Below are 15,900 nucleotides of genomic sequence, written 5' to 3'. Positions count from 1 at the left end.
TAACATGATGTTCCTTGGAATACTTAAACATGCCTGAGCTGGGGAGCTATGACTGCGGAACTTTTGTTTTTGGGAAACGTTGAGCTTTGTACTTCCAAGGATTAAGATAAGAGTCTTATTTGGGGATGTTATGAGCGATCACATATTATACATTTCACAACACTCTAAATTGCAGACTGTTTCCTCTGGAGTTTCCATGATTTTCGGAAATGTGCTTACATTTTTGTCCACCTCTTGCAGAGAGAATGCTAAAACAGTTGCGTTCTCTCTCGGCAAACCAAGATGTTGCTAAGTATACCTCTATAACTATTAAACTAGAAAACGCAAAATGTGGTGTGTACCTCTTACTATACAGTAAACTGTCTAACCAACGCTTACTGGAAGATAGTTTTACTTTGTGGCAAGAATGGAAGGAAGTGCCCTGGGTCAGGCATACAAACAGTTAAAAACCAATTTGTAAGGTTGTGTTAAGTACCCATTGTTTCTGTGGGGTAAATCACTAAACCTGGCATCTACTTAGTTATTAAAGCTGTGATTTATTTTTAAGTCTGAGGTCAGGTGAGGAGGCAGCATCAGACCCATCCGCTAATTCACCACCACTCTCAGCCTGGCATAACCTCAAATGAGGTCACGCAGAGGCCTATCAACGCAATGTCTTTCTTTCTAATTTAATGTGTTTTGTATTGTGCATTCATTGACCCGGGAGCTTTGTACAGGAATCAAAGGCCTGGGATTGCAGGACACGGTATATCAGCTTCAGGAATGGATAATTCAGCATTGAATGCAGCAGACGGAATGAAGCCCTCCACTCCTACACCTCCCTCTCCCCCCCCTCAGGGCAGAAGTTCTGTCCCAATGAATTATTTAGGAAAGTGCTGGGTATGGAGAGAGTAAGAGCTTCTCATTCCTTCGCAAAAACAAATGTAAAAACAGTGTTAAATATTCATGCGCAACACATTGTGGTGAGGCCCTTGGCAGGATATGAACACCCCAAGAGACTGCATTAGGCAGCGAGTAGGGGAAAACAGGCTTCCTACACATCTCTTGGATTTGGGTGATAATGTTCTTCTGTGCGATATTGGGTAAAGTGTCAGATGGGTATCTGTAACGTCTTACGCTCAATCCGTTGTTGGACTATGAGCCACCCGAGGCTTGACCAACATTAGCTCTCGGAATATCATAGGAGTTTTAGTCCACTGCAAGAGTCCCTAAAATTATGTAGGACGGGGCAGATTAAATATCTATCACCTACTTTTATACCTGCCCGGAAGGCGAGGCGTGATGAACAGGAATTCTAGATGGAACTGCATTGGAACTGCATTGTCTATTCCATGGCTCCCTCTTGTGGCACAGGACGGTATAGCTGTGACTGTGTCCCAGCTGTAGGTGGTACGGTTCAGTTAATTGACTTCAGCTAAATGGGGCCTATTCACTAAATATAGAGTTTGCAGAAGAGTTGAACATTTCATCTCCCTGATATCACTTTGCATTATCAAGAGCAAACCCCAGTGGGTTTCTCTTGCACGAAGAGCTGTGCTGGCCCTGTATAATGCATAGCTAAATCAGTAGGGAGCGTTTTAAGCAACATCCCCCATTAACTATGCATTATGCAGAGCCAGTTTAGCCCTTCCTGTAGGAGATGCTCTCTGAGATTTGCTCTTGATAATGGATAGGGGTATCCAACAAACTCCCTTTTTAGTGTCAGGATTCTAAAGTTCTGTTATTTATCTGGTCATAAGAGTGTGTGTAGCAATAGAATTTACCGCTAGAGGTGCAATCAAAACCTGAATGTTATAGAACAATGATGTCATACATCATTATTCCATCAAAACCCTGGCAAATCCTAACAATGATAGATATGGAAACCATCATGATCTCTTAAAAAGGCAGTTAACATCTCAGAAGGGACTATTTTATACCTTCCTTAACAAACATTTTAGAAAGCCCACAAACCGGGGGAGATCCCAGACATATAAGTGACAGAGCCATTCCTGTAAGACTTTTGAAACCACGACACCATGATTTGCTGATAAGGATTCTTTGAAGATGTTGAAGATCTCATCCTTTTCACATGAATAAGCTTTGACTAAATTTGAAACTATACTACGGCTGTAGGAACTGAATACAACCTCCCTTCTCGATTATTTCTGTTTTCACCCCAGAAGTGCCCTTGATTTCCCTTTTCCCCCCAAACAGGAGCCTCCTATATTCATTGTAAAAAAATAAAAATAAAAAAATAGCTCAGCACTGTTACACAATTTTTTTCCATTTTCTGTATTTTAGTGCCACCTTTGGACAGTCGCGGCAAATACATTCTCTAACGTTTAAACATCTGGTACGTTTACAAATTACACACCCTATTGTTTCTTTCCTCGGGCTTTGTTTTTATCCTCTCGCTGCTCTAATCTCTGCCAGATCGTTACGACTTGTCTGAGGTCAAAGGGGCCTCAGGTATTAATGCTCTTATTATACTTCCACATGCTTGTGGCAACCTTCTTCTTCTTCTTCTTCTTCATTTTTGTAATCATCTTCTCTCCTCTTCTTATTTGGTTCTAGTTAGCCCAGTTACCTATATTTCCTCTTCGTTATCTATTGGCAGCTGGTTACCTTGTATCTTCATAAACGTCTGATTCATGAAGACTTCTCTTAGTCCTCTTGTGCTACCTAAACCCTGCTCGATGACACCGTGTTTTCTAGAAAGAAATACACTGAGATTAAATTAGTTTTTAATAAGCCCAATGTGCAATTCTTTACAAGCATACAAATAAAATACTGGTTGGAGAAACCCAAGTTTCCTCAACTTTTACGAGCAAGAAACGAGGCCACAAGAACATTGCAAGAACATTTTAGATGAGCACCAACCCGCAATAAAAAAGACACATTTATTACTGAAACATAATTATTATATAATTACAAATGTATTGTTTTAAGCACTGAACAATATGTCAACATTACCAATGTCCAACTAATCATATTCACCCTATATATACATAGATATACACAATGTATATAAAATGTTCACCTGGTGAGTTATTGTCAGACTGGAAGCAGCTGTAGAAGTAATTTAAATAAAAACTTAGTATGTTTCATTTTCATAAAACTGTTCCTAAGTTAATGATGTTTAAAAATATCTTAACCTGTCATTTAGTTTTAAAATAATGACTCTCTCCTTATCATAATTAGATAAACACTTCATTAAAGACTGAAATGACATGAGCTTGCTGTGCTTGGTGAGAAGTCGGTGTAGTCTGGATTTTGTTAACTCTTTCTTGTACAGAGCAGAATGTGCTATACGTACTGCATGTAGAGTCACTCAGACAGGGGTAGAAACAAAAGTATTGTTCAAGGTGTTAAAGATATGAATGGGTGGTCAAGTGTAGGCTTGACTTTGGCTAAAACCGGATCCCCCCGCTCTTCCCTACTCATGCAAGTGTGCAAGTTGGGATGAGTCAATCCAGGACCAACCTTAAATGCCGCCGCCGTACCCAGTAGTAGGTCTTTTTGATGTCACACACAAGGTCTTGTACTTACCAAGCTGGAATTGGCTTGGCTTGCACATTGGCTCTGCACGGGGGTCTGAGTTGGCTCAGCTTGTGCCCTGATTGGGAAACCCTGTCCACCATGTTTAAACTTCCACCCTATCCCTTCCAATCCAGTTTAGTGTAACCATGTGTCATTCATCAACAGATGTGTTGGTACTTGTTTGACACCCTGTTTGAAAGGTCAGCACAATCTCAGATGATATCCATATGATAGCTGAAAGGCCCCTTTAAATTTATATCCAATCTAATGCATATTATAACTGCATGGTCCATTTAAATTTCCATGGTGTTCCTGCAGAATCCCCCCAGTTGCAGTTTTACACGCTGATTGTCCAGATTTGTCATATTCCATACTAAAGATATGCAGTGTTTGCTATGGAGGTTGTACAAGAGAGCTACTGTCTTCCATGGTGTAGTGTATATGGGCTGGTTGCAAAGGAGATCGGATCTCTCCAACCAGCTGATGCAGCAGTGGCACACCAGGAAGCGTGATCATCATACACCACCTCTCCGGTTCTCCAGGTCAACACCCGAATCTTCCGGGTGGCGGGAGCGAGAGTTACATCTAACCAATTATAAAGGAGAAGGATATTCTATCATGATTCAACTTTTTTGTAGTTTGACACTGCTACTTGCAAATGATGGAACTCAAAGTCATAAATCCATCCATCGGCAAGTCAATGAATTCTTGGAAAATTCAATGATTTTAATTACTGTATTTATGTTGTTTGGAATAAAGCACAGAGGAAGAGCACCAACTGGTCGATTCCACTGCAGGTCACACAGATTGCTTTCTCTAGTAAGGATCTACGTTCTTATCAACCTACAGGTCTGCCTTTCTCTTGCAGATGGACAATGCTCGGTTCCACCATGGTTACCTAGTTTCGTTGAACAAAAAAGACTTCTCCTTATCGCAAACCGAGCTGTTTCCTCCCAGCAGTCCTTGAAAGATATTTAACAACATTTTCTGTAAACATCTGATTAACCTGCTGCTTTCTCTTGGCATCAAAACTCATCCAACAAACCCTCACTAGATAATATTTGGACACTTGATAATTAGAGATAATTGTAGAGAGGACCGTGTAATTATTGAGTTGAGAACATGCAAACCTTCCAATGCCGCAGATAGATTTACTGAGAAGAGGAAGGTGGTAGCTCAGCCTGCATTGATATAAATGAGGGGTTGGTAAAATATATAATCAGTTCGGAAATACTCCGTGGACTTGTCTCTTCTAAAACAGAAGCTGACTGTGTAATTATGCCATCTAGAACGTCTGCTGCAGTCTAAGGAATTGTCTCATCCTTTACAGTTTAAACATTTGATTGTGGTTTCCTCATATTGGTTAGTAATTGAACATTTAAGTGTGCTTTGAATGAAAGCTTACTGTGTCTTGCCCTCTTTTTTAATCTGGCAGGTGAAAGGAGAAGAGAGAACTGTCTAGTGTCCTTTTTCTGTAGGCCTTAACTATGTTACTCTTTTTACAGTAGGGTCAGGTTCATAGAAGAAACTATTAAGAGACATATGTGTTTCATAAGCACTGTACTTGGCCGCCTAATACGTTCTCGTGTTCATGTAGTGTCCAGCAGGACATATCCTGCTGGTGCCCGCATACTACAGCAGATTGGGTGAGTATGGATAGATGTTGGGCAGTGGCCCGGCGGGCATTTGGCAGTAAATTGTTGCACAACTAAGAAAAGCCTCCAAGAAACAGCCACTCAACATCAAGTGATAAACCAGAGACCTTGTAGCATACTAACAACATTTCAGGTGCCCGAATCACAATGACATTGGGAAAGAACAAATCCTGACTTTTCACCCAGTTAGAGTAGGGTGATTTCCGCCATATTTTCCAAGACACATATCATTTTTACATATTACTGACCAGCCCAGATAAAATGCTGCCCTGGAGTATGGATGGGGAAAGTATAACCAACTAATTGGCTCTCTTTCATAAGTCTATACATCCCACATACTACGGGGCAGCATTTTATCTGGGTCGGTCAGCAGTATGTAAAACTGACATGTGTCCTGGAATACATGGCCGATGTGGTCACCCTAAGGTAGACATGTGGCCTTTCATAACAAACACACAAATAAAACATCTGACTTATGTGATTGTGTCTGCCTAGATCCTCCTTGTCATTGTGCTTGAAGATGTATCATGATCTGTACTTGACCCCGATTAGAAAAATGTGCAGCTCATTAGAGCTGCTTCCTTCTTCGCGTGGTCTGCTGTTAAGTTTGTTAATGAAGCGTCCCTTTTAATTGTTTTCTGCAACAAAGGCTTGGAACTGAACATCATATAATTAGTTGGTGTTCATACGACATATATCAAGTCCATCCAACAAAAAGAGGCTGGCTTAAACATCCAGCAAATTACCAACTTAATGGATTCCTGATTAGTGGTGGTCTGCTCGTAAGGGTGGCCCACCTGACTGCCCAGTCTAGACAGCGAAAATATCCGAGGAGGAACAGCGTCTCCCATTCCTTCTTGTCCATTAGCATTTATTTGAAAGGGGCAGTCGTAATCGATGAACAGTGAACGTTAACAGGGCATTCTCAATCCAAGGAATAAATATATATACAAAAATCACATTCTCGACCTGTAACAACTACTGTAACTAATCCCCCCACTTTTGATATTTTATTCATATCATGCAGTAACTGAAAAGATAGGCAGATCAGAATAATGGTGCTGTTATTCGCTAGACTCTTCAGCTACTGGCGTTTTTATAGTTGGACTGTACAAGTGGTCTATGTTTGGACTATACTAATGATCTCTTTTGGGAAGCAGGGTACTTATGTTCTCATTCTAGTTACCTTCTAACGCAGATGTTGTGCAACATGGGTTGATCTTTAGTGTTGAGAGTATAACAGATAACGTGGCCCCTAGGGACCTGTGTTTAATCTAATCACTCTATATACATAGGATGATTTTATAACGTATGTAATGCGTGTGTGTAACAATGTTTATTTGTTCTAACCAAGCTCTATGTGTCTAAAAACAATAGAGTAAATAACTCTTCTAAGGGACTAGGCATCTTTATTGATCATAAGGTATCTATTACATTAGGGTTATATGTACCATTTAAGTAGATGTGTTAGCTTGGGGTGCTGTTATAGACACAGTAGCTGACTTTTCTAGCAATAAGTGATAATTAATTAATTTGCTTTATGTCACACTGCAACCATTTGCCCATCCTTCTTGCACCCACGGGGACATATCTCCATTAGCTTTATGGAAGGAGCTGAGATATATCCTACGGTGTCTGGAAGGCTGTGAGTTGGGAATAACCGGAGGATGCTATGGTAACGCTACCCATCCTCATCTGAAGCTGATGTCTTGCTACATTCGGTTATTTTATTGAACGGCTCAAAGCGACAGTGTGAGCGCAGTAAGAACACAGTGTTTCTTCCATCCTGGGACAGTGGAGGAGAAAGAAAGTCCTACATAATTTATTACATGTAGTGAATTTGAGTCTAATGTGCGTAAGCCAGGCACAATAAATGTTCGCACGGTAGAGACAGGGATGCATTCATTGTAGCCTACAAAGCAGACCCCACTAAAGCGAGGTTTGCAGTTAAACGTTTTTGCCGGTGATGCTGGTAGCATGCAGCGTGGGCCCTTCTGTGATGTCCAAACTGATCAGCCTTAGTTGGTGCAATTTTAGATGAATGATATACTGTAGACATTTTTAATTACTGTATTTATCTTTTAGCACAGCCTGTAAGCCTGCATTACACCCATGAATGATTGGCTTCCGTAGGTCTCGTTTGCTTTATTGCATACTAATTACTCAAGAGAAACAATTTTTTAAGAGATATGATGATTCTGAGGGTCACAATAACGATCTGGCATGTTTCTTTAGCTTTATGGCACCCCCAGACTATAATACACACGGAAGAACAAGATATCCTGAATTAATACACCTTTTTTTTCTTACATGGTCTGGTGAGTCTCTCCACCGATTGGCTGCTTGAAGCAGCCAATCAATGGCAATAACCTGCACAGTGAGGCTATTGTTTGAGGCCAGCGAAGGTCCATCAGCAGATTATCTATCAGTGCACCGGGGCCCTCAGAGTTTGAAGGTCCTTGGTATATGTCCAGTGTATCTAATGGATGCTCCACCATCTACCCCGTCTTGGCCACTTCTGATTCGAAAAATCAGTGCTGGAAGCGCTATATGGAAAAGATGCAATTTAAACTAAACTTAATTCGAAAGCATGCAATTAAACTAAGTATGTTCATTTCTTAGATTGGGTCTGTCTGCATGAAAAAAACTCATACTCATTTAGATCCACAACACAGTGTAATATATTTGTTTTGTAACAACTGCCCCGCGTAACACGGAGTTTGTCACAGGTGTGAGGAATGGTGGACCCCTGCATGTGTTCCGCATTCTGATCGCTGTACGGGAATCGTTCTGGACCCCTGGTGTTAGCCGTATAGCGGATAACTTGCTGCCAGCCCCAGCTCTCGCAAAATGCACGCGAGCTCTCAGCTAATGTTTGCAGACATCGAACTGAGCCACATAGTGAGGGAAACGAATTGTAAACAAGTATCGATTTGCTTTTTCCAATGCACATGAGCTACAATTAAACATATGGATCTGTCGCTCCCAGAAAGCTTTGCTCCTTCCAGCTGCCAGCTCCAGATCCTATGAAATTAGCAGCCAGCCCTAACGACTTTAACTCATAATGATGGAATTGATCCTAGCTGCTTATGTTTCTTTCTGCTTGGGTGTATGTACAATACAAATGTCTCAATGACTGTAGGGGGTTACAGACATTATTTATATATGTGAATATATATTAGGGCCAGACTAATGACGCCAATGCAGTCGACGGCTGGATATGACATGGCGCATGCTATAATTTTATGCTCGCCCATATGAGGCTAGGCATATCCATATATATATATATATATATATATATATATATATATATAATATGCAAACCATGTATGAACCATACCATATATAAATGCAATAACATGCTGTCACCGGGAGAGGTCTACAGCCAGAACATAGGTAACAACTGGCCTAAAGGAACATGGAGGATGCTATACACAGTGTGTTAGGGCTCAGCGCTTTACCCAGAGGATAACCAGCCATACTTTACCCCATGCCTTAGTACAGATGATACGATTAAACTTACATTACCAGATTCCTAGCTAATGAAGCCACTCAGTAGGTTTGTTCATTAATATTCTTCTCCGTTACAACCACTTGTCGGGAAGCCCAGCGTGATTAAGAAGAAAGTCGTAAGCTAGCGAACAAAAGTTTCAAGAGCTTTTATCTGCCCTAAGCCTGTGCTGGCTGACCAAGCCTGCGGTATTTAACAGCATTATATATATTAAATATAGTGTGGAGGAACTTCATAATGACAGGCTTTCTAGAATTAATGCTCTAAATAAACACTTTGCCTCAGTCTAGCCTTTAATACGTACCGGTATACCTCCATAAGCACTCAAATTATAGGTTCATAATATGCAGTTTGTACATTTCTCCTGTACGGATGCGTAAATAAACGGACAAATTGTTCCTGTTTGTGTTATGCAATGTACATGGACCTCTGACCATGGGATGCACACGCCATCACCTTGACAGGAGATCGGACACGGTTGACCCCTGTTACTCCAAAGCCGTGTACGTAGTGCAATGGTTGACAAAATAAAAAAGAATGTGATGCATGTTTTGACCTTAGATTTTTCTTAAAGTATCTTCATCGCTACCAATTTCTTTGATTGTGGAACGTTACCCAAGTCAGCAGAGTGGAGTCATTCTTGTTCCTGTATCTTTCTCCCAGTGCCTCGTTTTCTGTTTGGCTCCAAGTTGCTCAACTGGGTCATCAAAAGTTTGAAGGCCATGTGGACGTTTGACCGAAACTTTTGGGTAGAGTGGCTGATGGTGGAGAAAAAACCCCACCATAAACTCTCACTGCTTGATGCGTCGGGTGAGGGTAAAAATAAGATGTGGGGTTCCCCGTCCCACCTTGTTTCTCATGAGGCGATAAAGACTGGTGGCAAGTTCTGTATACAGCAATATTTACATTCTGATGCAGAAAACAGAAGTTCACAGTTTCTTCTCATTCATTATAACTTTAGGCATCCGCTTCTGCTTCAAATAAGGTTGGAGACCACCAAGTCATTTTTATTTAAACCCATAAGGAAGAAATAAGAGAAACAAATGATGAAGACACATATTATTGCATATCCACAGGTATCATTCACTTGTTCTGCTATAACATGCCTGTTTTGCGCAAGCGCGGGGTCCGTTTTACCTCTACTCACTGCACATGTCTAGACAGTTGAGCATTGATGGAAAGTCAGTAGCAGGAGAGTCCTAATTGACCCAGACAGGGGTTAATACTTGCAGACATACCCATATGTACTGTATATGCATGGAATTACATCCCCGTCTCATTGCAGCACGTTACTGAATATATAAAACCCTCTCTTCCAGAAGCCGGGAACTAAATCCTTGTGCTGCTGTCAATAGAAGGGAAACATATTTATGAACTTTCTGTGCTTTTATTGCAAACTCTATCCCTCCCCACTAAAACGAGAGGAAAGCATTTTTTATTTGTCTTGGTTACTCGTTATTAGAGTGGAGTGGTTGGCGTGGTTTCCATCATAGGCTGTGTAAATAATTAATACAACACCACGCTCGGTGACAGCTCGGAGCTCTGTGCGAGTATTTCGGAGATGCTCTTGGGATTCAGACTATCAATAGAAATAGGGTTTAGAGAAATCCAGTAATAATATTCTGCTGGCTTGGCATGCTTTACTTGTGAATGATGAGGCCCATTGACATGGATCTGTCTAAGACGGGACGGTTAGTGTTAAAATATGACGCTGTGCGGGTAGGAGGGGGAAGTTAAGCTAACACTTTTTATTTTATCTAGCATGGCTTCTACTAACTTGGGGTTACCGGACATTTCTGTGTATCTTTCTTATAATTTAGAAAAACAGATTAATAATAATAACAGTTTCATTTTCTATGAACATGCTTGTAGTTCAGACATTTCTGATTTTTTTTGTGTTTTTTGGAAACCTGCGCCTGTATACACCCAAAATGTGACACTAGGACAGAAGTCATCAAAAATGACCAAGGTCCCCCAAGAATCCTTGGTGGTCACATCCTTCTTGAAAAGCATATAGGCTTTATCGGCATCTTTATTTTAAAATTGTGTTGCCCAACATCCTTCTGAATAGTATGTGGCCCTCTAAGTTAAAATAGTAGTTGGACAATTTTTAGGACATTATTTGACTGGCCAGCAGGAGTAGAATCTCAGAGGTTTACCTGTTTCAGGGTAAATTAACTTGGGTCTTAGATGATTAAAGATTAACTTGTATCGGGGTATTTAATGGTTTGTGACGTCAATTCCCCACCATGGAATAAATGTCTTTCCCGGTTTATCCAAACACTGTCGCAGCCACGTTGCTCACTTACAAGACGTGCGTGACCTGCTCTGTTCTTTTCATCACTACGTAGTTATGGAACTAAACCGATAAGCACATTTTTTATACGTTTTGAGTCCTAAAAGTTGGATATTTTGTCTTCCAATGCTTTATTCTCTTTAACTTAATATGAGTTAATCAATCAAAACCCCTGATCTTCTCAAAGAGCTTGCAATATTTTTTTTTTTTTTTCAAGGTCTCATTTGCAGACGGAAACTATTGTGCTTATTCACAGCATGGAGACGTACATATTTATACGTTCAAGTTAAAGAACGTTAATTTATATGGAAGCAGCTCATGTCTCCCTAAGAAAATAGAACGGTAAAAGCTGCAGGTGGCATGAATACTGATAAATGCGTGAGAAAGGAACCTTTTTTTAATCTGTGATGGTGCACAGTGGACCTTAGTATGGGGCTAAGCGCCGAGCGAAGCCTGCATAAGAAGGCCCAGAGGACCATCTTGATTTGCAACGTGTTTCGTGGCTCAGTGACCAGGCCCCATGTTTGAAGATAGGGCCGGATTCCGAGTACAGGGTATAAAAATGCAAGGATATTGAGTGTAAGTCTTGTGAAGTCTTTGTGAAATAGATAGCTTCTACAAAATATAATGTAAGTAAGGGATACTTGTCAATGGCTCCAAACTTCACCAAAGTCTTGTAGGTCCATTAAATTCTTTTGGCGTTCATAATAACCGCGTAACTCCCCGTGTCTGAAACACACAGACGATGCATCTAACTATACTTTGCTTCTAGTAACTAATCAGGTAGCTCCTCGGTTTAATCGACGCAGTAGGTGTATTTAGAGCAGGAAGCCATAGGATTGTCACACGGACACAACTCAACTCGAACACTAAGAAAACTATTTTCTTGCTATAAATATCACGTTTAGTATATGACCAGTGGCGGATCTACCGGGGTCGCAGGGGTCGCGACTGCGACCGGGCCCCGGCGGCAGGGGGGCCCAAGCCAAGGGGCCGCCCGAAATCTTTTTTTTTTTACGTTATTTTTTTTTTAAAATAAGGCAGGGGCGTCCAACATGCGGCCCGCGGGCCAAATGCGGCCCGCGAGACCTCGAGGTGCGGCTCGCGTAAGATCGGCAGCCAGGGCAACCGATCTTACACGAGCCGCACCTCAAGCCCTGCTACTTACTTGTGGGAGGGTCTTCTGGACAGCACGGAGGAAGCGGAGTTCACGTGACTTCCTACTTCCTCTGTGCTTTAGCAGAGAAGGCAGAGGGAGGCCGCGCCCCCTGCTGAAGTCTGTGAGCGGCATCGAGGGAGCTGCAGTACAGGTAAGGGGGTGGGGAGGGTGTTTGAATGAGTGTGTGATTGAGGGAATGAATCTGTGAATTAATGATTATATGAATAAATGAGTGTGTGTGTGTGTGTGATAGCATGGATGTGTAAGTGCTGGAACCTAGGCATGATGGGACTGTGATTGCTGTTAGCAATCACACTCCTATCATGCCAAGTCAGCCAGTACATGCTGAAACCTAGCTAGCTGCCCCCCTTGTGTAGTGATACTGCCAGCAGTATGGGGTCTGCACATAACTTACAGCCACCCTGTACCAGCATGTACTGGCTGACTTGGCATGATAGGAGTGTGATTGCTAACAGCAATCACAGCGAGCACAGTCCCATCATGCCTAGGTACCAGCATTTACTGGTTGCCTAGGCTAACAGCAATCACACTCCTATCATGCCAAGTCATATTGCTAATTTTGTCCAATTGCGTGTTACCTACTTTTATTAAACATGTGAGTTTTTATTATTATTTTTAAAGGTGGGGGTCATTTTCGGTTTTGGCTAAGTGAACCCTGAATGTTTTGGTCCAGAATTTTCATTTTAGTTCATCCCTAGAATAAATCTAGGGAATCCTGAATTTGTAGTCGCAAAACTTTCAAGGCCCAGAAATCAGTGAGAGGAAGAGTAAAGGTTTTGTGTCATTTTACTTTATTTTAATCTGCATATTTTATTAAAGGCCATATTTTTTGTCACAGTGAAAAATGAGTGCGGCCCGCGCACGCATACAATTCTGATGAAGTGGCCCACTGCAGAAAAAACTTGGACACCCCTGGATTATGCCCTTTGTACATGCGCCCCTTTTTCTTTGATTATGATTCAATATGTAAATTGAATTTGTTGAATTAGTTGAAAAAAAATTGTTGGGTAAAAATCATGTTTTTTTGGGGGGGGTGAGGGGGTGGGGGGGCCCTTAACAGATTCTCGCACCCGGGCCCTGAGGCGTCTAGTTACGCCCCTGTATAGGACTGTCTTGAGGTGTAACAATGTGCTCACTACATGTACGTGATATGTCTATAAGGACCTTGTAGTGTGACAGCAGAAGACAGATTATATGCAATAACTTTGAGCCTCCAGCTGCTCCTACATTAATACTATAAAATAACATGAAACCTGTCGTGTCTCAAACAGCCCCCCCCCCGCAGCTATCGACATCTGTCCACATAAACAGCGCCCACCATACTATTAAAAAACACATATTCCCACCACCCACTGATTGACATCAATCATCCGATTACTATTATTACTCGTTTTATAAATTTCCAACAGTACCCACAGCACAATTACAAAGGGAGTAATAAACGCATCAAACGTACTAACCACAAATACATACCAATGCACTTAAGTACGTGAAGGCCCTGTTCTGAAGAGCTTACAGTCTAATGGTTTCAATATAAAAACGGTAGTTTCTTTCCTTTTTTCACCCTTTCAAAAGTTGTAGACCCAGCAGAATTATAGGGACACTTATGAATAGAATATAAAGCACTGAAAAAAAAAGACATATATAAATCCAATTTATCAAAAAATATATATATACATAATAAATGAAGTAAACATATATCCAAATTGACATTTGTTTTTTAAATAAAATTACTTTTTAATATTAATTGTATATGTATGTTCCAATTGCTAAAGACAGCATTTTTATAGACATCCCAGGGAAGGCTTTGCCTTTTTGAATGCATACCTTATTTTAAATAAAGAATGAATGTCTATATATCTATAAGCAGCTAGAGAAATATTACCTATAGTTATTCCGTAAATATAGTCACCCAAAGTAATGCACATAAAACACAGTTGCTGTATCTCCCTGATTTAATAAGGAACACATAAAAAATGCATACTATAATTCTGAATCGGTTAAAATATAGACTTGTCTGTATGCCTTTTTCATAAGCACTTTTTATTAAAACAGTTATATGGAGGACCCTAAAATAAAAAAGAATAATTTTGTAGTTTCAGACTGGTGGAAAATTCCACTGATTCTACTGTTTCAAAAATCCCTTTAATGTATAATATGCATAATGTATATTAATGTATATCTATACACTATATTATGTGTGTGTGTGTGTGTATGTGTAATATATATATATATATATATAAGCAAAATATTACCCCTGTCCAATTTCAGGAGGGGGAGTGAGAGAAGAGAATTTTCAGTCCATTTAGAGAAACATCTGTGGCTACTGTGTCTTTCCAAACATCAGATACAAAATAATAATATTTATATATATATATATATATATATATATATATATATATATATATATATATATATATATATATATATATATATATATATATATATATATGATGTGGTTTTCATTCACCGCTTTTCCTTCCTTGGACCCCTTTTGATAGGTACTGATCGGGAACACCACACAAGAGCTGCAGTTTTGGAGATGCTCTGACTCATCTGGCCATCACAATTTGGCCCGTGTCAAAGTCACTCAGATCCTTACACTTGCCCATTTTTCCTACTTCTAACACATCAACTTTGAGGACGAAATGTTCACTTGCTGCCTAATATATCCCCCCACTGACAGGTGCCACGATAACAAGATTATCCGTGTTATTCACTTCACCTGTCAGTGCTCATACTGTTGTGGCTGATCGGTGCATGTCACCTTCCAGTTGTCTCCAGGTCAGAACCCTTTTAGGATTATAGAGCATTGAAGTCATTATAAAAACCCATGTGATGTAAAAATGTCTATATACAATCATAGAATTTGATGGCAGATAAGAACTAATCGGCCCATTTAGTCTATCCATTTTCCTGATGCAAGGACTCAGTCCTTAATCAGTCTTTAGTCTTGCCTTCAAGATAGTTTTATGCCAATCCCATGCATGTTTAAATTCCCTCACTATATTCGCATCTACCACTTCCACTGGGAGGCTGTTATATGTATCTATATTTATTTATGGCCTCTTGCTCTAACATTATCTATCTTTGGGATTTTTACTAAACTTTTGCATTCAGATTTGTATAAATTGCAAGTTTACCGAATGTTTTAAATTCTGTAATTCATACGAAGCCCCAAAAAAGAGTCCAGACCCCCACGAGTCGGGCAAAAAGCTCAGAATTTTAATTTGACATTCATGGATCCACATTCACTCATACTCTCACACACTCTCTAAATGTTTCCCTACCTTCTCTGCTGACCGCTTCTGCCGACCACTTCTGCATCCCAGCAGTTCACCTGAGAACAATATGGAGGTGCTTACAGTGACGTCCTCTCCCCCGATTGGAGAATCGTAGCGCCACCATTTTGGGGGAAGTTGCCAGGTTATGGCTAAGATGCAGATGGAGAAAGAAGGTTAAGGATTGAAGAGAGAAGAGAAGGTAGAAGATGAAGAAGATGATGCAGAAGAATATATGGAAGAAGATAAAGCAGAGAAGGTAGGGAAACCTTTAGAGAGCACGAGAGTAAACGAGAACGAAAGTGTCAGATAGTGAATGAGAGTGAATGTGGGCACCAACAAATTTCGTTAATTAATTAAAAATGCCTCCAAATTTTCAGGCAAACCGAATGAGCAAGGGAAAAAACGTTGCCTGAAAACGAATGGGTCAAAAAGAAACCAAACAATTTGTCCAA

Source organism: Sceloporus occidentalis, unplaced genomic scaffold, assembly GCF_023333645.1.
Source record: "Sceloporus occidentalis isolate IW3139 unplaced genomic scaffold, rSceOcc1.0.p SCAF_79, whole genome shotgun sequence".
NCBI lineage: Eukaryota > Metazoa > Chordata > Lepidosauria > Squamata > Phrynosomatidae > Sceloporus > Sceloporus occidentalis.
This window is presented reverse-complemented; position numbering follows the sequence as displayed.